Source organism: Triturus cristatus, chromosome 2_1 (genome assembly GCF_964204655.1).
Source record: "Triturus cristatus chromosome 2_1, aTriCri1.1, whole genome shotgun sequence".
In the NCBI taxonomy this organism is placed as follows: domain Eukaryota; kingdom Metazoa; phylum Chordata; class Amphibia; order Caudata; family Salamandridae; genus Triturus; species Triturus cristatus.
In genome coordinates, this window is record NC_140581.1 from 1157892218 (window position 1) to 1157916140 (window position 23923).

A 23923-nucleotide genomic window follows, 5' to 3' on the forward strand; every position below is an offset into this window, starting at 1 on the left:
TGTGTATCATGTCCTGACAGTGAAATACTGCCAAATTCGTTTTTCACTGTTGCAAGGCCATCTGGCCCATAGGACAGAATGGGGAATGCTGTGTCCCATGTTTCTAGCATATCTTCCCATAGGCGTAAGATGGAGTTTAGTGTGCCTGAACTCAGAATTTAATAACACATCTTTTTGTGGAGATGGTTTTTGAATTGTGTGTTTAGAAACCACGCTTTTAGAAGTGGTGGGTTTCTTGTCTTAAAACATCCTGTGTGCCTCTGCCTGGTTGTGTATTGCCTGTCTGGGTTTGGATATGACCGGGTCTGGGAAGTGTCCTGACCCCAGGGAGGAGTAGGTGAGACAACAACAGGCTGGCCTGCGTTTGAAGCGGGGGGAGGAGTAGCCCCTTGGATGTGAAGAGGGCTGTGTTGCTGCCCCCAAACGATGGCTCAACCTCCTGCTGAGCATCTGGGACACAGACCCTGACTATCAAAGGAAGAGGGTGTGCACTGGCAAGAACACACTCAGGCCTGATTTGGACCGGGGTCAGAGCCCCCTGAACACAAAGGCTTCAAAGGCATTTAGGGGTGTAAATGTAAGAGCTGAAACCCCTGAACTCATGACTGAAATCCATACTGAAAAAGGATTGAAACTACTTTGTGATCAAGAGGAACCTCTGCCAAAGAAGAACATCTGAAGAGACTGAAGAGAAGGACTGCCCTTGCTGTGTGTTCTGGGGCTGGCCTGCAGTTTGCTGATTTGACTGAGGAGAGGACAAGGGACTTTGCTGTGTCCCCCTGCTTGAGAGGACTTTGCTGTGTGCAGTGTCCTGAAGTAACTTGTCTCCAAGGGCCCGAGGAGAGCTGGCCCCCTGTTGTGGAAACTCATGAACATAAAAGTTTCCAAGTGTGTCTCAGCGACGCTGTGTGCGTGTGCTTTTTGCACGCCTGAGACTGCTGTGCGGTCCGTGGTGCTGTTTACGAGGTGCCCCATGACCCCGCAGAGTGAAACATTGTCCACGCTGCTGTATTGCTGCTTGTGGCCCGAGCTGTTATAGTAATGGAGGTTGTGAGGAAAGATCGACGGCCCGAGCTGCAACGTGCTAAAGGATATCGTGAAGCTAAGGAAGCTACAAGGTGAAAGGGATCGTGATCGTTGTTCGTCGAAAGGAATCTGCCCAAGATCGTCAACGAAGGAGAAGGAAGCGCATTAACCCGTCCGACTACAGTGTCGCCTAGCAACAGAGCTGCAACGGGATCGCCCAGCAGGACGTCCGACGAGCGGAGAGAGAGAGGGAGGCTGCACCCCTCCAGGTAAGGCTTGGACTCCGGTTGGGAGCCGCAAGCGTATGTGGCCTGGGGAGGCATGCAGGAGGAGTACAGGAGTGCTCCGATCTCCCGCTGCACCACGTTAGACGCACTGAGTCCCCGAGTGGCCTGTACCTGCCCAGCAGTACCAGGGCTGCCCCTTTAAGCTTTCGACCGCTGTTTCTACTGTTAGGGCCTAGGGCTACCCGAGTTGATATCGCAGATTGGCTTACCGCATTATTCTTGCATTACGAACTGCCTGATTCTTGCATTATGAACCGCATTATTCTTGCATTACGAACTGCCTGATTCTTGCATCACGAACCGCATTATTCTTGCATTTCGAACTGCCTGATTCTTGCATTACGAACCACATTATTCTTGCATTAAGAACTGCCTGATTCTTGCATTACGAACTGCCTGATTCTTGCATTAAGGACTGTCTTATTACTACACTATGAACTGCATAGCATTCCATTAGGACTGCATTAGAGATTGCGAATTGCTCATTAATACCGCAAGAACCTGCAAGTGATTGCTGGCCTAATAACCGGCAAAGCAAAATATTACGGATACGCATATGTTGGATTTCCAACGTTTGGTCTCATTGTATTCCTTTTTAGGTCTCGCCTGAGACAGCGCTTTAGCGCTGCTCTGGCGAGACTTAAAGTAAGCACTTTTGGAAGTGCAAACGAGTGCTTTCAGGCCGCCAACTACTGTGCATGTGTGCCGGGCGCGCGCACCATTTGGCAGCCTGAAAGCACTCGTTGTCTTTCACTTTCGCGGCCGCTTTGATGTTTTATCGTGATCGCGATGCTTATCTTTAGATGTTTGTCCTTGTGTTCCAGCAGCAAAGCCTGTTTCTGGGGCTGTCCTAGTTACCATTGTGACACGCTCTCACCCACCCATTTAAACCAAGCTGTAGCTTCCCGATAGGCCCTGGGGGCGGGGCCATCCGCCAAAGAATGTAAATTCTCTGTTTTTTTTGTTTTGTTTGATTAGTCTCTATTTCTGTTCATCTACTTTTTTTTGTAAAATAATCTGTATTACTTGGGACAGTTGTGAAATGTGTATGTGTAAAATTATTTGCCTAGTTTTTACTAGGATTGAGGCACAGTTAGGAAAGGTCACCCACTGTCTGCATTCAAGCTGTGGCGTCTGAATTCCACACGTGCTTATCATGTACAATGCATGGTTTCGCCCTTCACTCCTCGTTTTGAGATGGCTCCATCATATGTAATTTTAACGTGCCTTTTGCATTGAGCTACAGGCGACCGAGACCACGTTGTCCCTCTGAGCGGCCTCCTAGTGATAGTGGATGCTTTTTCAATATTATATACAAGCCACAGTTACTGCTAATTTATCTTATACAACTAACAACGATTGACAAAGCCAATAGTCCTAACTTGTTGTAGGTATCATGTTACTTGCTGTATCATTATGCCTGGATGCAATGACAAAAGAGACAGCAAAATACAAGTCGTATAGACCCCGCGCAACACCGCCCCCCACCCCCACCCATTTTTTTTTATCCCACTTAAAGCCCTGGGTAGGATACTCAACAACAGGGCCAAACTGGAACCCCAAAGTAGGCCTGGCAATTATGTCGGACCAGCTGGAGGGTCATGGGGGAGGTTAACTGTGAAGCACTTTTGCTACAGGAAACGCCCGATGCCCGGGCAAGCCAGCCCGGCCCTGCTCAACAACCCCGTTCTCTCCCGCATTTACCTGTGATCAGGCGCGCATCACCCATTGAACTCAAAGGGCTTCAGCCCCCCCCCCCCCCACATCGTGTGTGGCAGCCCGGGATGAGACCGCTTCCTGGGCAGACACAAAGCCGCGCCTGAGCACTTCACAGGTCTTTAAAAAGACCATTTGCATGTTAATGAGGCCTCGCTGTTGGTTCACCCCTTCTAAGAACCCCCGCAGCTCCACTCTGCCTAGATTCAGCCCCCACCCCCGAAATCAGCGCCACTCTGCCTACTGTTTAAAGATTCAGCCCCCCCCCCCCGAAATTTTTGCTTAGACCCCCCCCCCCCCGAACATTAACTATCAAGTGATTTCGCTGGTCGCTTTTTCCCAAGCTCTGAATTTTGGCAGTGATGTTTCCCCTTGATAGAGAAGTTTCACTTTCTGTATTTGGATTCCATGCCCATTCCTTCTTTGTCCTCTCTGCTGAAACTGCTGTCTGAAGTGTCAAATTTTATTAATACTAAACACAAATCGCACTACCGTGCCAGGGCCAGACTTGGCGTTGATAATGATTGTTTGAAAAGGGAACTTTGAAAGGATACGAACTTGACCAATTCTGGTTTCAAGATATAAGAGAACACTGTAGAGGCATGCGTCTACCGACTGTTATATATAATTTGGGATATATTTCTTAATCTGTCGAGTTCAGCCACTGCATGATTATATTGTTGTCTCTTTTTGAAACTCAGGAGCAGTAACATTGTCGTGGTGTCACTAGAGCTTCAAGTGGATGCTTTTTCAATATTATATACAAGCCACAGTTACTGCAAATTTATCTTATGCAACTAACAACGATTGACAAAGCCAATAGTCCTAACTTGCTGTAGGTATCATGTTACTTGCTGTATCATTATGCCTGGATGCAATGACAAAAGAGACCGCAAAATACAAGTCGTATAGACCCCGCGCAACACCGCCCCCCACCCCCACCCATTTTTTTTTATCCCACTTAAAGCCCTGGGTAGGATACTCAACAACAGGGCCGAACTGGAACCCCAAAGTAGGCCTGGCAATTATGTCGGACCAGCTGGAGGGTCATGGGGGAGGTTAACTGTGAAGCACTCTCTGTCTTTTATGTAAATACTCGGAAAGCATGTTCAGCTGAAAGGTAGACTCCAAATTAACAAGCATTTGCAATGCAATAGGTCTCGCAATTACGCAAGTTTGAGCTATTGGCACTGTAAATGACAATGCCTCTTATTTATGTTTTTGTTTGTAAAACATAAATAAAACGCATTGTCAATTACAATGCCAATAGCTCAAACTCCCGTAAATGCGAGACCTATTGCATTGCAAATGCTTGTTTCTCATGCTACTACTGAACCGCATACATTTGGTGTAAATATGGTTGAGACACGATATCGTTTAGAATTAGTTCGGATTAAAAAGTTTAACAACCCTTTATTAGCCACGTTTATCTATGGATAAGCAAGAGAGATTTGAGTATTACATACATGCCAACATTTTAGACAAGGACAGTGGGAGATTTAAAAAAAAAAAAAGAATCGGTATAATATATTCCTCCCATTGACTGCTATTGAAGCAGAGGCAATTTCAGGCGGCTACTGCCAAAATAAAGCCATTTTTTAGCTTTAAAACATCGCGAATCTCCTGTCAGTACAGGGTCTATTGGTGTTTATGGTATTAATCTCAAAATGCAAACCAAGGCTAGAAGTAACGCTACGTTGCTCATGGGAGGATTTTTTCCAGAGCGTTCATAGCTGTGGCTATGATCTAGCAATGAATGAACGTGTGTCTCTTTGGCCGAGTCTCGGACCCTGAGAAGTTGGGTCATTAACCGTGCTGAGAGGCTCTTTCAAAAGTTGTTTTCAATATTTTTTTCCCCAAATTTCAGAAATAAAAGGCCACGCTCGATGTGCGCCGAAATTACATTAGCAATTATGTATGCTATTCTGGTGTGTAGAGTTTAATTTTACAATTTTTTTTCTTCTTTTTTTTTCCCCACTCCATATCTTGCATTGAAGCCTGGTCGTTGCTTGAATTTTTGCATTTTACCATCATCTTGTGAGTTTGTTTTTAGGTCTCGGCCTGACGTAAGCAGCGCATGCGCTGCTCTCGTCATACGAGGGCTTTTTGGAATCAATACGATTCCCAAAGCCGTGTCCCAGCTCCGCCTTTAGTTTTCATTCGTGCGCTTTGTTTGACGTCACAAATTATGCCAAAGGCAGTGCAATGATTGCACCGAAGGCATGTCAATCCCTCCTTGTTCTCAAACAACAAAGCAGTTCAAAGAAGTAGGGTTCAAGGGACAGATTTATAGACCACTACGAATTATATCCTCTATCAAACATGTTATAAACCAAGAAATCCTAGGGTCTAATCACAAATCAATAGTAAATGTGAAACAAAAATACTCCTTGATTGAGGATGTATCTATAAACAACAATGGAGGTATGCTCATGGGGTCATCTAAGGGCAGATCCCTTTAAGGACGTAATCCCTCACTCACCATAGGTGACATGCTTCATCATAGGGACTCTCCTCCCAAAGGAAACACCTAGTTCCTTTGAGGGCTACAATCCCCTCACTGTGAGGGAGGAGCTCAGGGATGTTTTAATGGAGTATGTTGGGTATCCTAAACCCACCTATGACGAGTCTAACGTGTGAGAACGCAGCGCAAAGAATAAACTAGAACAGTGTGGGTGAGTGTTAAAACTGACTAATAGGCAACAAACAACAATTTTAATCAAGGTATACCTAATGTCAGGATTAAAATAGCAGTGCACCAACGGTATAGATTTTTTTTTTTTTTTTTTTTTTTTTAAAAACCTTTATTCGTGCATCTTAACAGAACAAATACGGGCCTACAACCGTCAGGCCGGCCACGATACAGTTGAGCACTGATACCAACATTACATCCCCTGTGCTTCAACGGTCAAGATTAACAACGAGTTATGAGTAATATATTGGAGAGATCCTTGACACCAGGGGAAGGAGAAGTGAAGGTTAATTTTAAGTTTTTAAGGTAATTTTATCAGGGAAAAAAAGTCAGTAAAGGATAAGAACAGAAGAGATTCGAGTCCGCCAGATAGCTTCACCACACGGGAGAGCAGCAGCATTATTAAAACAACAATGGAAGTAAAATCTCAAGCAGTGAGGCGGTGCAGTGATATAACAGGATAGCCACCTGAGCAATTACGCACCCCTCCAGAGCCGCCCCCACTCAATCCACCCCACACCCGGGCCCCGAATCGAAGCAAGTATAGCGCAGAGACATAAAAGAAAAAGGCCCATAGAACTAATTAAGAACAGAGTATTACCCCCCCACCCTACACCAATGCGGAGGCTACGGCCTGCCCCCCCCCCCGACATAGTGCCTGTCGCCCAATGAACCCGAAATATAGACAAGAGAGAAAGTAGGAATAGAGTAAAGAAAATAAGAAGACAGAAAAGAAGGCGGGGAGGAGCCCACGGAACACCAGAGCGCCCCAAACCATCAGCCAGCTATGGCCTCCACACACTAAGAACCCACTACGCCAAAAAACTGCGTGCGAAAATAACGCGTCACAACAATTTAAGCGAGGGAAGACAAATCGCGACGAGTGCGCACAACACATACATACAGTTCCAGTCCCAGTCCAGCCCGTCCATGAACCATGGCGATATAAGTCATTCTAGCCCTGGCCCGATCGCGGGCTTGGGATTAAACCAGCCCCTACATGAAGGCCCCGCACCCCGGGCAGACAAAGACAAGATGGCCGCTTGTGAGAAGATGGTGAAGTAGGATCACGAAATGGCCGCCGACCATCTATTGAGGTCCCTCTTTGCACCACATAAAATCCAGACCTGGCAAGTAGAGTACAGGAGTTCCACAGAAAAGAAGCAGTAGGCCACCGCGGATGATTCTTCGAGGCTGTTAGGTATCGCTCAGCAGGATATTCTTGCGGATGCGGTGAGGCAGGCAACAATGAAGCAGGCAGTCATGACCAGGGGAACAAAGTATCCGCAGTTGAGCTGGAGAGCGGTTGATCCTGGGTACCGGGAACGCCGGATGCAGGCACCAGTGTAGCACAATCATACACCGCCTGTCAGGTTCTTACCGGATAGGATTCTGCAGGAGCGCCACCGAGTTCCCACGCTGCTGTTGCGAGGTGTAGAAGCTAATTCCCAACCGTCCCTTCTCACACCGTGTGGCTATCAAACCCTAGAACACACGGGTAAGGAGGGAAAGAGGGGAGACAAAACAAGGAAAGGAGGGTAGCATCCAGAGAACTGCCTTCTTGGTTGTCACTGTGGTGTTGAGAGAGCGGACGTCTGAAAAAGGCATAAAGAATATAAGATAAGTGAGGTGAAATTCCCTAAAAGCCCCCTCTATCTGTCTTGGCTACCAATAGGAGGCTCGCCTACCTAGTGGACTGGTTGTGAAGGCTGTAAAGGGATTCCTAAGAAGCTTACTGGAACTGCCCCTGACGTTATGTGAGACACTTCCTTGAGTAGGATCTATGAAATCATAAAAAGGAACAGGATAAGGATGAAATGCTCGTAATAGGGGAACTAACACCCCCACCCGCAATGCTCCCCCAGCACAGTACCTTGAGTTATGAAGAAAGGAGCCTTGTATGTAGTCCCAAACGCCAACTGTAGTGAATATGGCCAGCTCTCCAAGTAAGGAAGCGCAGGAAAGCGGGTCTCTGGAGTATGGGGCAGATAAGGAGCGAAACGGGAGTGGAAGCGTGGAAGGACAGGGGTGCAGGAGCAGTTAAACCCGGCCGGCCCACGAGACAAGATCCGGTAAGGTGGGCGGAGTACACTACTGCCTGCTGAAGTATGCTCGACAGAGCAAAGGAACAAGGCGCCAAACGGCGCGGGACAAAAAGGAGCCCCCGAGCCGGAGGAATTGGGCTCGGGTGTCAGAGCTCTGACAAAGAGGGTTGCTAAAAAATAGAGCAACTGAGGAATCCTCGGAAGAGGATGGGCGAAGGACACAGGAACAAAAGCGACTACCGAGGTAGTCCAGGAAAACTCAGAACGCTGGAGAACAAGTATCGCAACAGCCTGAGGAGCCACACTGGAACGCGAAGCTCCGAGTAAACCGGAAGTCAGGCTTTTCAACTCGCCTGACCATGTTGCGCCTGCGCGCTCAGGAGCGGCCATCTTGGACAGGGAACGGAGTCATCCGGGGGCTGGGATCGGCAGGCGTGACAGTATACTCCCCCTAGAACCCCTCCCACAGGTTTAGGCTTGTGAGGATGACGTCTATGGAAAAGACGGAGTAATCGAGGGGCGTGCACCTGACTAGCGGGTTCCCATGTACGTTCCTCTATACCATAGCCTTTCCAGTGTATCAGATACTGCAATCGCCTTCTGTTTCTTCGTGAATCGATAATGGCTTCCACTTCATATTCGTCCTCTCCCTCTATGGACACTGGAGCAGGTTTTGGGGGAAGCCGGGTCTCAGGTTCCATGGGCTTTAGCAACGAAACATGGAAGACAGGGTGTACCTTGAATGACACTGGCAACTGCAGTTCCATAGCTACGGGGTTGATTACTCTTTTGATTTTATAAGGCCCAAGGTACTTAGGTTTGAATTTACAAGGACCCCTTAGAGGTATATATTTTGATGATAGCCATACCTCGTCCCCGGTTTGATACAAAGGTTCTGTCTGTCTGTGAGCATCCGCCCCTCTTTTATACTGTGCCTTAGCCTGGTCTAAATTGTCCCGTGTGACCTTGTGTATATCTTGAATGTGATGAATGAAGTCACTGACCGCTGGGACAACACAGTCCGCGATGGTCACTGAAGGAAGGGTCTTTGGGTGGAAACCGTAAGAACAGTAGAAGGGTGTGTTTTTTGTGGATGCATGTTGACTGTTGTTGTATGCATACTCTGCCGTCCATACCATCTTGTCCCATTCTGTTCTGGAGTGTAGTGACTGGCTTCTTATGTATTGTTCGAAGCACTGGTTTACTCTCTCAGTCTGGCCATCGGTTTGGGGATGATGACTTGAGGACAATCTGACCTCTATTTGTAGCAGGGAGCACATTTTCCGCCAGAACCGAGAAACAAACTGAGCGCCTCTGTCGGAAATGACCACTGAGGGAAACCCGTGTAACTTGACTACCTGATGGAGGAATATCGTAGCTAGTTCAGCCGCCGTAGGGAGGCCTGGTAATGGAACAAAATGGGCCATTTTGGTGAATAGATCTACGACTACCAATAAGGTAGTGTGGCCACTGGTCGTAAGGGGTAACTCTACTACGAAGTCCATGGACACTGTATGCCACGGCATCGGGGGGGTAGGGAGAGGTTGGAGTAACCCCATGGGCCTCTGTCTGGATGTTTTACTTTGGGCACACACGTGACATGTTTTCACAAATAGTTCTACATCCTTTCCCAAATTTGGCCACCAAAACCATCTTCTGACTGAGGCAAGAGTTTTCTTTATTCCAGGGTGTCCGGCCAGAGGATGAGCATGACACCATTCTAGAGCCTGTCTTTGCAAATCCAAAGTAGGAAGAACCAGGCCTTCCTGTACATACAGGAACCCCTTCCTGGTAACGTGTTCCACTGATTCTACCATCTCTTGTCCGCTCCCTGTCTGTTGTTCTGTCCTTACTTTGGTGCAGAAATCCTCCTCTGACAGTCCTCCCACTATTCTATGTTGTGGTATGATGTGGGGTGGATTTACCGGTTCTTCAGGCATCTCAAATCCCAACCGAGACAACGCATCAGCCTTACCATTCTGTCTGCCTGCTCTGTATTGAATAGTAAAATCATATTCACTAAAGAATTGGGCCCACCTTAATTGCCTCATGGATAGGGCCTTGGCTGATTTTAGAAATTGCAAGTTGCGGTGGTCTGTGAATACCATAACGGTATGTCTGGCTCCTAACAGGTACTGACGCCACTCCTCAAAGGCCTTCTTAATGGCTAACAGTTCCTTGTCTCCCACTGCATAGTTTAGTTCCGCGGGTGTGAATTTATGAGAAAAAAATGCCACTGGATGTAATTCGCCTGTAATGTGGTCTGCCTGGGATAGCACCCCCCCCACCGCGGCCTGCGATGCATCCACCTCCACTATGAACGGATACCTGGGATCCGGATGTTGGAGTACCGGTGCTTGGGTGAAAGCTGTCTTTAGTGTTTGAAATGCTGTCTCGGCTTCTGTTGTCCAAACAAAGGGAACCCCTTTTTTCAGTAGTTTGGTAATAGGCGCTATCGTCTTGGAAAAACCCGAGATAAAGCGCCTATAAAAATTGGCGAAGCCGAGGAAACTTTGTATCTCTTTCACCTTTTGAGGAGTGGACCATCGATGGATAGCTTCAACCTTGTGGGGATCCATACGTAACCCTGTTGGAGTTATAATGAAACCCAAAAAGGGGACCTCCTGGACATGAAACATACATTTCTCAAGTTTGCAGTAGAGATGGTTGTCCCTAAGTCGCTGCAACACATTTCTGACGTGGTGTACATGTTCTTGTGGAGAAGAGGAGTAGATAAGCAGGTCATCAATATAGGCAATGACGTAGACCTCCAGCATTTCCTTAAGAACCTCATTTATAAAGAATTGGAATGCTGAGGGGGCATTACACAGCCCAAAGGGCATTACAAGATACTCATAGAGGCCATATTTCGTACAAAAGGCCGTCTTCCACTCATCTCCCTCAGCTACCCTGACCAAGTGATAAGCACCCCGTAAATCTAGTTTAGTAAATATTTGGGCACTTCTCACCTGATCAAGGAGAGAGGAGATGAGCGGAAGAGGATACCTATTTTTGATCGTGATCTTGTTCAGAGACCTATAGTCAATGCAACATCGTAAGCCCCCTTCCCGCTTCGGTATGAAAAACAGCGAAGATGAGGCTGGGGAGCGGGAAGGACGTATAAATCCCATGGCTAGCATGGAATCCAGGTTTTCCCTTAAATACAGGTTTTCTTTCTCCGTGAGGGAGTAAACCCTGCTACAGGGTATTTTGGCTCCGTTCTGTAGCTCAATCCGACAATCATACGGTCGGTGAGGGGGAAGACTAGTGGCCTCTTCCTCATTAAAAATGGCTTTCAATTCTTGATATTCCTGTGGTAAAGAGTTCTCCTCCTCTACCCTTGGTACCTTACTGATCTGACTAGACATTACCGTATGAGCCAAACAGTATTCGGAATTGAACTGGATTGTTGCCTTTTTCCAATCTATCAACGGGTTATGCAACCTCAACCAAGGGAGGCCCAACAAGACCGGGAACTGAGGGGATTGGATCAAGTCAAATACTATCACTTCGGTATGATTAGGCTCTAAGAGGACTTGTATGGCCTCCGTCTGATGTGTGATGGGACCGGATTTTAAGATGCTTCCATCAATCGTGGTGACATTTTCTATGTAACCCTTGTTATAAGCTTGTACACCATGATCCTCAGCCCAGTTCTTGTCTACAAAATTCCCTGAAGCGCCCGAATCTATCATGATTTGAATCTCTGTCTTTCCTTGGTTCCAGATTAATTTGGCAGCGACAAAAAAATGACTGGGGTGAGCAATACTAGGGTTAGCTGAAGAGACACTTAAACCAGAATAACCCGGAGTCCTGGTCTCACTAGGCCCCGGGTTTTCTAGTTTTCCGACTTCTTGGTTACTACTGGTTTGGTAGGACAATTTCTGAGAAAATGACCCGCCTTCCCACAATAAAGACACAGCTGATTGTCTCGCCTTCTGCGTCTTTCTTCAGAGGTTAAAGGCCCACGTAATGTCCCTATCTGCATAGGTTCCACTTCGTCAGCGGCAGAAGCGGCTTCTGTTCTTTTCTCCCGAAGGATCACTGTTCTACTCTCGCTCTTTCCTTTTTCCCGCCTTCTTTCTTGAAGACGATGGTCTATTTTGACCGCTAGGTCGATAAGTTCTTTACAATCCCTGGGGAGATCTACAATCTGTGATAAAGAATCTTTGATGTCGTCTCTAAGGCCCCGATAAAATAAAGTACTGCGTTTTTCTTCTGGCCACTCAGCCTCAACCACCAACCTCTGAAATGAGGTGATGTAGCTAATCAAATCTGTCGTCCCTTGTTTGAGAGCTAGTAACTCTGTATCTGCGGACTGGGTATAAGTGTGTTTGTCAAAAAGTTTTTTGAATTCTCTTTGGAATGCCCTGTAGTCCTGTAATAAAGGGTCGTCCCGTTCTATCAACGGAATCGCCCATCTTGCTGCTGAACCACCTAGATAAGAAATCATAAAAGCCACCTTTGCCTGGTCTGTAGGAAAACATTGTGCTTTACATGTGAATTGCAGTTGACACTGGCTAATAAAAGTGGCACATTTTGTAGAGTCTCCTGAAAATCTTTCGGGTGGTGCAAGAGGAATGGACGGAGGAGTAGTTACTTGTATAACCTGTGCTGAGCCCCTAGCACCGCCCTCCCCAGGTCTCTCTCTCTGTAGGGTATTTACTCGAGCAGTCAAGGCCTGTGTTTCTAACTGCAAATTCCCTATCATGTTAGCTAAGTCCGTCATTGTAACCTGAGGTAAGTCCATGGCGCCCGGGCAGAACAAACCACTTAGGCTTCGCGTTCTGTCAGGTTCTTACCGGATAGGATTCTGCAGGAGCGCCACCGAGTTCCCACGCTGCTGTTGCGAGGTGTAGAAGCTAATTCCCAACCGTCCCTTCTCACACCGTGTGGCTATCAAACCCTAGAACACACGGGTAAGGAGGGAAAGAGGGGAGACAAAACAAGGAAAGGAGGGTAGCATCCAGAGAACTGCCTTCTTGGTTGTCACTGTGGTGTTGAGAGAGCGGACGTCTGAAAAAGGCATAAAGAATATAAGATAAGTGAGGTGAAATTCCCTAAAAGCCCCCTCTATCTGTCTTGGCTACCAATAGGAGGCTCGCCTACCTAGTGGACTGGTTGTGAAGGCTGTAAAGGGATTCCTAAGAAGCTTACTGGAACTGCCCCTGACGTTATGTGAGACACTTCCTTGAGTAGGATCTATGAAATCATAAAAAGGAACAGGATAAGGATGAAATGCTCGTAATAGGGGAACTAACACCCCCACCCGCAATGCTCCCCCAGCACAGTACCTTGAGTTATGAAGAAAAGAGCCTTGTATGTAGTCCCAAACGCCAACTGTAGTGAATATGGCCAGCTCTCCAAGTAAGGAAGCGCAGGAAAGCGGGTCTCTGGAGTATGGGGCAGATAAGGAGCGAAACGGGAGTGGAAGCGTGGAAGGACAGGGGTGCAGGAGCAGTTAAACCCGGCCGGCCCACGAGACAAGATCCGGTAAGGTGGGCGGAGTACACTACTGCCTGCTGAAGTATGCTCGACAGAGCAAAGGAACAAGGCGCCAAACGGCGCGGGACAAAAAGGAGCCCCCGAGCCGGAGGAATTGGGCTCGGGTGTCAGAGCTCTGACAAAGAGGGTTGCTAAAAAATAGAGCAACTGAGGAATCCTCGGAAGAGGATGGGCGAAGGACACAGGAACAAAAGCGACTACCGAGGTAGTCCAGGAAAACTCAGAACGCTGGAGAACAAGTATCGCAACAGCCTGAGGAGCCACACTGGAACGCGAAGCTCCGAGTAAACCGGAAGTCAGGCTTTTCAACTCGCCTGACCATGTTGCGCCTGCGCGCTCAGGAGCGGCCATCTTGGACAGGGAACGGAGTCATCCGGGGGCTGGGATCGGCAGGCGTGACACCGCCGTTGCGTCCCCGCAAGAGGACAAAAGCACTGGTAGACCCACGCCTTGGTGATGACAAACAGAGCGCTCACGACCCGCAGCCGACAGTATGGAGTCAAACCGCTCACTCAGCGCCTGCAGGCCAGCACACATGTGTAGTCGAAAGTCCCGCAGGACAGCCAGAACGGAGCCGCATGTCAGCGGAAGCTGGGCCCCCACATCGGCAGCAATCCGGGACGGCACCGTGGAGCTGGTGTCCGGAAGAGGGAGGGCGAAATGGGCAGCGGGCGAGACCAGAGCATCACCCCCCAGCCGCGAGCAGGCAATCAACGCCATGTTTTACCGCTGTACGGTGTAATGGCCAGGGGGGGGGGGGTCGTGGCACGGAGTCAATTCCCCTCAGGTCTGCGCCGCAACAGGGAAGGCCGACAGTCGCCTCCCCTCCCGCGGGTTCTCTTTGCCGCCGGCTAGGCAATAGAAGAAGGGGGTCAGCAGCCTCCCACAGCGCGGTCCTCAGAGCGGGGCAGGAGACCCGCCGCACCGGGGCCCACCCCACAGCTCCAGTCCGTCAGGCGCAGGGTGCAGAAGGTGTCCGGCCGTCCCTCCCCGGGCTCAACCGGCGACGATCCGTGGTGCGAGGTGAGATCGGGACCGCGGGGCTCAGGTTTGCACTAGCGGGACCGGTAACTGCGGAGCTTCCAGGGGGCCGGCAAAGGCCACAATGGCACCGGGGTCCAGTGCAGAGAACAAAAGCACCCAGAACTCCGGCATCCGGGCGGGCAGAGACTCCGGGAAAGCGGCGGCGCGGTCAGCGCGTCTTCGCACACGTTGCACCTCGAGAATCGGCGAGGATGGGCATCAGGATAATAGTCCGAGGCCAAGGGCCGACGGAGCCGGGCGCTCAAGCGTCTGCTCCGGTCGCCATCTTGGCTCCTCCCCAACGGTATAGATTTAAACCGCTAGGGTGTGATGACAAATAGTCGACATGTTTCAGCCATAGTGATCCAAAATCAAATCAGGGTTTCTTCAGGACCTAAGCAAATAATGCTGCTGCTCTCAAAAAACGTGAAAAAACAACTAAATAATTGTAACTTTAAAGGATATTTGAATAAGAAACCAATCTCTGGTCTTTCAGTGAATAGATTTCTCCATACCTATAAGGATGAAAAACATACACAATGAATTTCAACGCAGTATATATTGTCATATATGTAAAGCACTGAAAGACTACGGGAACTGTCAAAAGTAAGCCCACAGTGAGGGGGTTGTAGCCCTCAAAGGAACTAGGTGTTTCCTTTGGGAGGAGAGTCCCTATGATGAAGCATGTCACCTATGGTGAGTGAGGGATTACGTCATTAAAGGGATCTGCCCTTAGATGACCCCATGAGCATACCTCCATTGTTGTTTATAGATACATCCTCAATCCAGGAGTATTTTTGTTTCACATTTACTATTGATTTGTGATTAGACCCTAGGATTTCTTGGTTTATAACAAAATCCCTCCTTGTTGCCACCCTGTCTCCTTTTAGCCACGCCTAGCGGGATTGGATCTCTTACCCGCGGCAGTACACACACTCCTTTAATTATTAGCTACGCGCTTTTTTCCCCATTCGTGTAATGTGTTGCAGTCAACAATCGGGCGTGCTTGTTTTATACAGCTGCACTTCTCTGCTCTACAAACCTAGCTTGTGTCTTTGGTGCTTCGCAGCCGCCCGCCATTTCCTTTTGTTTTCATTTCTCGCTATGTCCTCTAAATCGTATGTTTACTTATTTCTTTAATGAGCGCTGCGCCTGCTAGGGACACAGCGCTCTGTTTTGTTTGTTTTTTATTTACTTAAGAAACGAGCGTGGGGCCGCTTCAAGGACACCAAGCTCTGTTTATTTATATATTTTTTAACTTTGACATTGAGCGCAGCACCCGCTTCAAGGACACTGCACTGAGTGTTAAAGTAAAAAAAAAACGAGCGTGGTGTCCTTCAAGCGACGCCATGTTCAGTTTTAAACTTAAGCATTTGCAATGCAATGGGACCTATTGCATTGTAAATGCTTTTTTTTCCCCTCCAGCTCTAGGTGGCCTTTGTTGAAGGTTGAAGACATGTTGGTACATCTATTGTTATGGGAACATGGTTTAAATGCTTATTTAAATAGATTTGGCGCATTTATAAAATCATTTTAAGGCATGCTGACTGCAATTTTCTGACCGGAACACGGATTGCAATGGATTTTTTATAGTCCCGATATAGTTTTGGATTGAAAATAAAAATGTGGTTTTCAGGCCGTGCAGAACCGCTTAAAAGCTGTGCAGCGGCTTGGAAGGCCAGCAGATTTGAGGTGTTCAGACCGATGTTTTCCATTTGCGAGTCACGTCAGCGTGATTGCTCTGTCAACATAACTCAACATAAACGTTCAGAGCCCTGAAATATTTCATTTGTCGAAATCCTTTGAGCCTGGATTCGTGTTCTCCTTGCAGTCTCCTGCAAGGGTTCCGCAGTAATATCATTCTAGGGAAGTAAATACATGTTAATCATCTCCGTGCCTTCCTAATTCGTTCTTCTGTTTGTTGTCTGTGTCCTGTAACTCATTAGGCAAGCACTAATTAAGGCAATGGGACCACGTATGCATTGGTTTCCTTGCGTTTTAAGTAATGTGATCTGTGTAAAAATCGATTTCTGCCTGAGAGAAATTGTAGTGAACATGCTATGTGTGTAGTGGCTGTTAAAGGGCCAGCACAGAGACTGACCTGTTTTTGTGCTATTGTCTTAAAGAGCCTATCAAATGAGGTGTCGTCTGTAATACTGTTCGTAAACAGGGCTTTTCCAGGGAAGTGCCGGTCATTGGGTGTTTAACCCCATTTTCTTCATGGGCAATCTAGCGACCTGCGTGATGCGCACAAAGTAGTCTTTCTAGGTATTTCTTGCAGTGTTTATTACATACATGCTATATTTTATATTTGTTACACAGAACGGTGAGATTTGTTAATTGATAAATTGCAAAGGTATTTGTAATTTGAAATGTCAATGATCGGACGATTCTAGCAAACTGAAATTTAAACCGGAAGGGACCTCTTTTAAGCCCTTTCCAGGTCTAAACAAGCATGAAAAATGCAATAGGTCTCGCCTTTCATTAAGTTAAAACCATTTGCTTTGCTATAAAATACCATTAGCAAAGCAAATGGCTTTAACTTCATCAAAGGCGAGACCTGTTGCATTTTCAATGCTTGTTATAAAGATACCGCTATTTTTATGAAACCAGTGTTGTGTCCATTTGTGGTGTTATCACTGTGTTACTGGGAGTGTGGTTGTAAATACTTTACACATTGCCTTGGATATAACCCTGGCTGCTTGTGCTAAACTACCAGGGGGTGAGCAGGGGTTATCTTAGAGTGTGTCCATTCTTACCCTGACTAGAAGCAAGGGTCCCTATTTGGACTAAGGTACCTACCTCAGCCAACTAGAGACCCCCAGTTCTAACAGAGGCATTCAAAAAAGTTTATCATAGAAGATTGGTTGCTACCTTGCAATGCCACTTGAGTTTTTGTGCCGAAGATCTGAGTTGCTTTGCGCATTTAAATCCAAGTCTTCTTAGATGGTAAAGATCGACAGTCACTCCTGAGATAGGCCTGCAGTGCCCTGCAGCCTACCTCATTCATCCTGACACCCACTTTGTTTAATCTGCACATCAGGACTGTACATTTGTTATTGCAAGAGATTGGGAGCCTCCGAACGCCCATATACGGATGACACGTAAATATATGTAAAATAATATTGCATAAAAAACATTACTCTACACATTGCCCTCACCAAACTCCCATCTTGGACAGCTACCAAGTTCTGAAGCAAACTCCCTATAAAACCAAATTCCTTTTCTGACTCCCTAAAACACGTGAGCAAATTTGATCCAGGGCTCCTTGACAAACTAAAGTAACTGCCTTCTGCTCTTCCCTAGCCTCTGCATTGGTGTTCTGAATTCACTCTAGATTTCTCTTCATTTATTTCCGAATAAAAACAAGCATTGGTTTTAAAAAAGCAGCTTTGCTTGTGAACGTTTAACTGGTGAATGAGCAGACTGACATCACTCACAATGAAATTAGCCAACAGCTAAAGTGGGTTGACACACTGTCCCACGCCGCATGCTCTTGTGGACAGATGAAAAATGTGAATACTACAACAAAAGAGCAACAGAAGAAGAAGGCTGGTTAAAGCCCCTGTTGGCTAGTACATAATTTATGTATAATCGCAATAAATTCAAAAGGTCCTGGCAATTGTCCAACCTAAGAATTGCAAAAGTAACCATTTTGCAATAAGTGGTTGGCAGCTGTTCCCAGAATTAGGAAAGTACGTGCAGGGGGTCGCCTTTTTCATATAATGTAGCTAGGCTATGGAACATCCTCCCCCTAGACATTCGGTGCGAAACTAACCACCTGGTCTTCCGGAAACGTTTAAAAACTTTTTTGTTTCCATAAACTGATACTTATTTCATTAACTTTGGCCTCTAGCGCTGGGATGCCTTTGGTAACCATGCGCTTTACAAATATTTTACAATTACAATTACAATATCCAGTCCTTGAAAAATGTTAAACCTCTTCCGCAGATTTCCCATGTGTGAACAGCTGCCCAGGTTTTGTTCAATTCAGGCTTGGCCTTTGGCAAAGCCATTCTTGCTCTAGTGCCTTAAACTATGCTCAACCCATTCAAGACAGTCTTACATTTCAGACCCAGACCTAGCTTCTACAAGGAAGCTCGACCACATCACCACACTCCTGTGTACTTGCACTGGCTACCAACAGAAGCAAGAGTCAAATTTAGAACTGGAAGACTAACTTACAAAAACTAATACCTGAAGAAGCCTTTATGTTTGCCTGCCAACACTGCATCCCACACAGAATAAAGGACTCAATATACCTAAAAGTGCCTAAAGTCAGAACTACCCAAGCCCAACAACAGTCTTTTTCAAGAATTGCAACAACTTTCTGGAATCCAGAACCAACAGCTATGACACCCAAATTGTCTCTCTCTCTCGGTTGTTGTCCTGACAACACCAATCTCTTACGGTTTGGTCTCAAATACAAATGCATTTGGATTTATCCCCAAGACTCTAACTTGTCAAACCTGGATCTCTGTTGTTGGTACTGTATGCATCTGTTGTTCAGCTCTAAGGCACCCTGCTAGTTCTCCGATTGCAGGAGCGCTATACAAATAGTGAAAATAGTGCAACCAGTAAAAAACTGAGGAGGGGAGCAAGGAAGAAGTATAGAAGGTATCCCTTGGTCACGGAGGTACACAGTGGAGAGCATCAAAAACTGATTATCAAAAGGGCAAGTGTGAAAAAAGTGAAGTCAACAATAAGGATATAGATCGTCAGATGAGCATTGGTGATAATAGCTTGTGTGGATAGTTTACTACCACTGAGACAGGTCTCCAAGCTCAAAGAGAAAAAAGCATTGGCAAAGGCAATAGGTCTCTCCTTTGGGATCTATAGGCTTTGTCAATGATTTTAGTCATGTTGTAGAGCAGTGCGGATACTGGCCAGAATAGCGAAAAATGATAATGATAAAAATGCGGGACGTTGTCAGCGCTAATGCAATTTAAAAAAAAGAATCTATGATACAGCAAGTGCTTATGCGTTTTAAACAAAAAACAGGGGTAGTAGTTTAGGGAACGAGGTAACAGGGAAGGGGGGGACAACATTCAAGAAGGGCTGAGGGGAGAGGACAATGGAGGGTGGGCTGTGGAGAACCACACAGACAACAGAGTGGGCAAGGCTGGGAATGCACAAGAACAATGGAGGATGGGCAAGGGGGAAAGCACATGGACAACGGAGGGTCGGCAAGGAGGGAAAAACACATGGACCAAGGGGGTGGACTGGGGAAAGCACACGGATTGGTGAAAGCAACACAAAAGAAGCAACACAGAGGGCATAGGGGATTCAAGGCAAAACAAGGGGGTTAGGTGGTGGCAGTAAGAAACAAGGAGGGCGCTTGTGGAAAGCAAATGGAGAGAGAGTGACAAAGATGGAGATATCTAGTAAACATGAATACTCAACGAGTGGTAAACGAAAAGAAAAATGTAGTGCTGTGGAAGGGCATTAGCAGGACGCCAGTAAAGCACCCATGCTTCAGGAGAGGGACAGACTCAGGTGATCACTGTAAAGTGCACAGAAGCCATCACATCAATTAGAAGCCAGCAAATAAGTGTGACAATGAAGATCACCAATGAGAAGTAACGGGCAGCTTCTATGGCCCGTGCAAAGTAACAAATTGTCTTGCAAGCGAGAGTTAAAAATGAAGAAAGTGGATTCGAATATCTTATCTCTTCCAAAAGACTGAATAAAAATGAAGAAGTCTCTGGCTCATACTCCCTATCAGGCCAGGTCTTCCCTAGACCGGGAACAAACATCCTGGGACCATTTTCAGAGTATCATACCTCATCAGCCAGGCTACCTTCACTCCAGTGGCATGGTAAGCATGGAGCCCACATCTGGGTATACCCGTCCCACTCAGGGTTACAAATGCAAAAATAACAATCGATGGACTGAATGCTGAACAATGTCATACATTCACCCCAGTACAGAGATCTGGGCCTAAATCCATCGTTTTTGGGGGTGAGTGGTTGAATAGTTTCAGCACTCAGTCCATCATCTTGTTCGCTATGTTCGCCTTAAGTGGCCAAGGAGATGCCCAGACATGCTCACTGTGCCACTGGATTCAAGCTAGCCTGGCTGATGAGGGATGATACCCTGAAACTAGTCCTAGGATGCTTGTTTTCAGTCCAGGGAGGACCTGGCCTGGCAGAATTCAAGCAATTTAATCTCAAGGTTGTTAATTAGGATGCCCCAGTACAATGCACCAACTTGAGAGTTTTCTTTGGTTGAAGTGGTGTTTTGTATTGTATTTTGACTTTAAGTCAATTCCATTTTGTAGTATCCTGTCCATGTTAATGTTGTGCCATTTTCACCTCCTGCTCAGCCAGTGTGTTTGTGATGTGTGCTGCATGGAATGTTAGAGTGATGATATGCTTCAGAATGTTGGGAGCCTGTGAGGTGAAGTGACAGTTGAGAATGGGCTGAGCAGCAGGCAGGCTGCTCCTGGTGGGGCTGCTCTACAGAACTCAACTACCTTCTGTATTGGAACTTATCTACTTGTAACTTACTAGAATAAATCATCGTGAACTTCATCTTACCAGCATGGACTTTCATTACTACATTTATTTGGCAACGAGTACCTACGTGCTACAACAAGATTTAAGGGACCTGGCAGAAAGAAATGGAGGACCTAAAGATGGAGCAAACTGATGGAGCAAACTACAGAACCTACGTATGCTGCCAAAACAAAGTACATTAGGAAGTATCCACAGGAAAGGAAAACTAGAAAGAAGATACAAGGGAATTCTTAACAGAACAACAAAGACGTCTACAAGAAAGAAAGAAGTTCCTCTCAGAAACGCGATGAAGTCTACAAGAAACAAGTGAAAATGAAGAGCAACGCCATGCAACCCCACCAGTGTCTTTCCATCAGACAGCCCCAGTCTAAGCGTGCTGCGCTCATTGACACTTTTAAAGGACTCTAGATTTTCCACACCAGTCAGTGGTACCCCCATTTCAACTTACAGTCAGCTGTCTTTTCAACATGAAGGTCTTCTGAAAAAAAAGGTACATATTTCTGTGGAGGATCTAGCTGAATTCTACATTACCTAAATATTTATATTACGTGTCGCATTGAACTGGAATGAAACATCATTCAGTCTACATCCTGAGGGAGTTTGCGGGATGAATGATATCTAGACCTTTTCGAGATGTGTGACAAACTTCACAATTAACAATGTCAAGTGATATGGAATCTTCGTCACGCAGTGCCTTCCGTTTTTTGCCATCTTCGTTTACATGCTTTCTACATTGTGTGATCCTGAACACATTCAACATTCATACCGAAGAAACTGAAATTTTGTAACTGAGGTGTTTAGTGAAGGCATATGGCTGTAGAGGAATCGATCTACATTTTTCAGTAATTCATTTCTCTCCACATCACTCGCGTTGACTAAGGTACAGGTGTATGGAGGGGACTATCTTTCTGTGTTTTTCACACAAACTAGGGTGAGTTACTCGACATTTTTGTCTTCTCCTCATCCATTACTTTGTTCAGCCTTAACAGTGGCCGTTAAACCGTTGTTTTTTGGCAGTTTAACAGTGCACATATATTTTACCTCATTGCTTGATGCCGCGCGGGCCCCTTTGAGGATCCTCTGTGATGATACCCCCTTCGCCATGTAATGCCCAAGTGACTATTTTTAGCGCTTTAACGTGCCGGGAGCAACCCGGCACCGTGCCTTGTACATCCCGCTATGTTTTGCTTCATCCCGGTGTCCAGAAGCTCGCAGTCTCGGTTTATGTTTGCTGTGCTTCCTTTCGCCCCTGACCTTAAAAGTCAAGCGTAGATTAAACGTGGAGCGGAGACCGGCACATTAACGGGAGCGGTGCTGTACTCATCATTCACCGCAGAGGATGGACTGGACTAGATGATTCGGTTGTTGGTTCCAGATTCGTTTCTCTCTTGTGATTTGTCTACAGCTGAGTACTGGTGCTTCCTGGAGCCAGCACGTCCTACCGACGTAAAAAGCTATGGATGCATGAAGTGTATAAGGTTTCAAACTGTTTAACCTTGCATTTAAAGGTCATCTCCTGCACAAAGAGTACAGACAGCAAGCAGCTGTGATACTGCCTGTTAAAATGTCAACCTTCGACTGCCGCAACCATTAAAGTGAAGGAGAGCAAAGCTTGGAGACGGTTGCACCAATTATCGACAAGAAACGAAGCTTAAATGTCTAAAAAAAAAAAAAACTCTCTAGCTGGGGTGGGTTCTCCATAACATGTAATCTTGTGTGGTTTATACTTGCCACGGGTTTGCTTAGTGGGACTTCTAGGCACATCCCTTTACGGTCTATGACTTTGGGTACATGCCTTATGGTTTACAGGCTTTTTCCCTATTTTCACATTTTAAATTTATCTCTTCCCTACCAGAGGGATGGCAATGGGATTCAGCCCCATTTGCTTACGTTAAATTGATCTCATTGGGTTTTTGCCCCATTTACCATCTTTACATTTGTCACAATGGGTTATAGTCCCATTTTCTTACTTTACATTAGCAAATTATGGGTTTTTCTCCCATTTACACATGTTTACGTTGTTTACCATTAGACAGGGTGTGTCTAACTGGGTGTCTGTCCCATTTACAGTAGCCAACCTCCCTCACGTCTTGGGGTAGGTCATGGGTTTCAATCTCATCTTCAAGTACACTGTTACCCTTACACAGGGTGTGTCTTATTGGGTTCAGTCCCATTCACATTAGCTTACGCCCTCATGCCAGGGGTAGTTTATGGGCCTTAGTCCCATAGTCACGTATTCATTTGTACACTGTTACCCTCACACAGGGTGTGTCTTATTGGGTTCATTCCCATCGCCTACATATTCTATCCCCGTTTGGGGTACAAGTTATTTACAGTCTGCTCTAAGACTTTGCTGGTATGTTCTTGCAATGTATCGTTTATTACTATGTTACATTGTCTATTTTGAAAACTCAACGTTATTCTCATATTGTTATTTCATTATCAACTTGAATATGCTGGAGGATAAGTTATACTGCTTGCATTTCCTTCTCATCTTCTCTGTTTTCTGACCAGTTCAGTTCTCCTTGTGATGTTCCTAATTCTTTCATCCTTGGATTCTGGACCACTACTGTTTGTCGTTCTTCCTCATCCCCAGCCTTTCCCTCATTGTAAATTCATTCTATTTCTTGCTGGTTTAGGAGGAGACCCGTCCTTCTCTTCTTTGTGTATAAGGCTGGTGTTTAAGTCATGTTGTGCCTTGTCCTTCCTTCTTTGCTTGCCTGCCTGGCCAGTGGGTGTGTTTGGGGGTAGTCTTTGGTGCGTCTATGTCTTTCTGCTAACTTGTTGTTCCTTGCACCTTTTTACTGTTTTCTTCTCTTTTGTATTTGGTTGTTGGAGAGTATGAGTCATTTCAATTTGTGTATACTTACCCATTGCTTCCACTTAGTTTTCCTCCGCCTATCTCTTCGTTCGTTCCTATCTGTCCTCATCTTCATTTCTTCTTCTGTTGCTTCTGTGTTTCTCTCCGTTATTCATTTATTGGGTTCTTATTGTTATTTCATATTCAGGTATTGTACTATTGCTTCTGTTGTATAAGAAAGGGGGATATGTAGTATCCTGTACATGTTAATGTTGTGCCATTTTCACCTCCTGTTCAGCCAGTGTGTTTGT

General features: G+C 46.3%; 1 protein-coding gene across 1 annotated transcript in view; it reads right to left on the reverse strand.

The window, feature by feature from the left end:
* Window positions 1–23923, reverse strand: part of TSTD2 (thiosulfate sulfurtransferase like domain containing 2) — a 175882-nt gene that overhangs the window by 23781 nt on the left and 128178 nt on the right. The window lies entirely within an intron of this gene.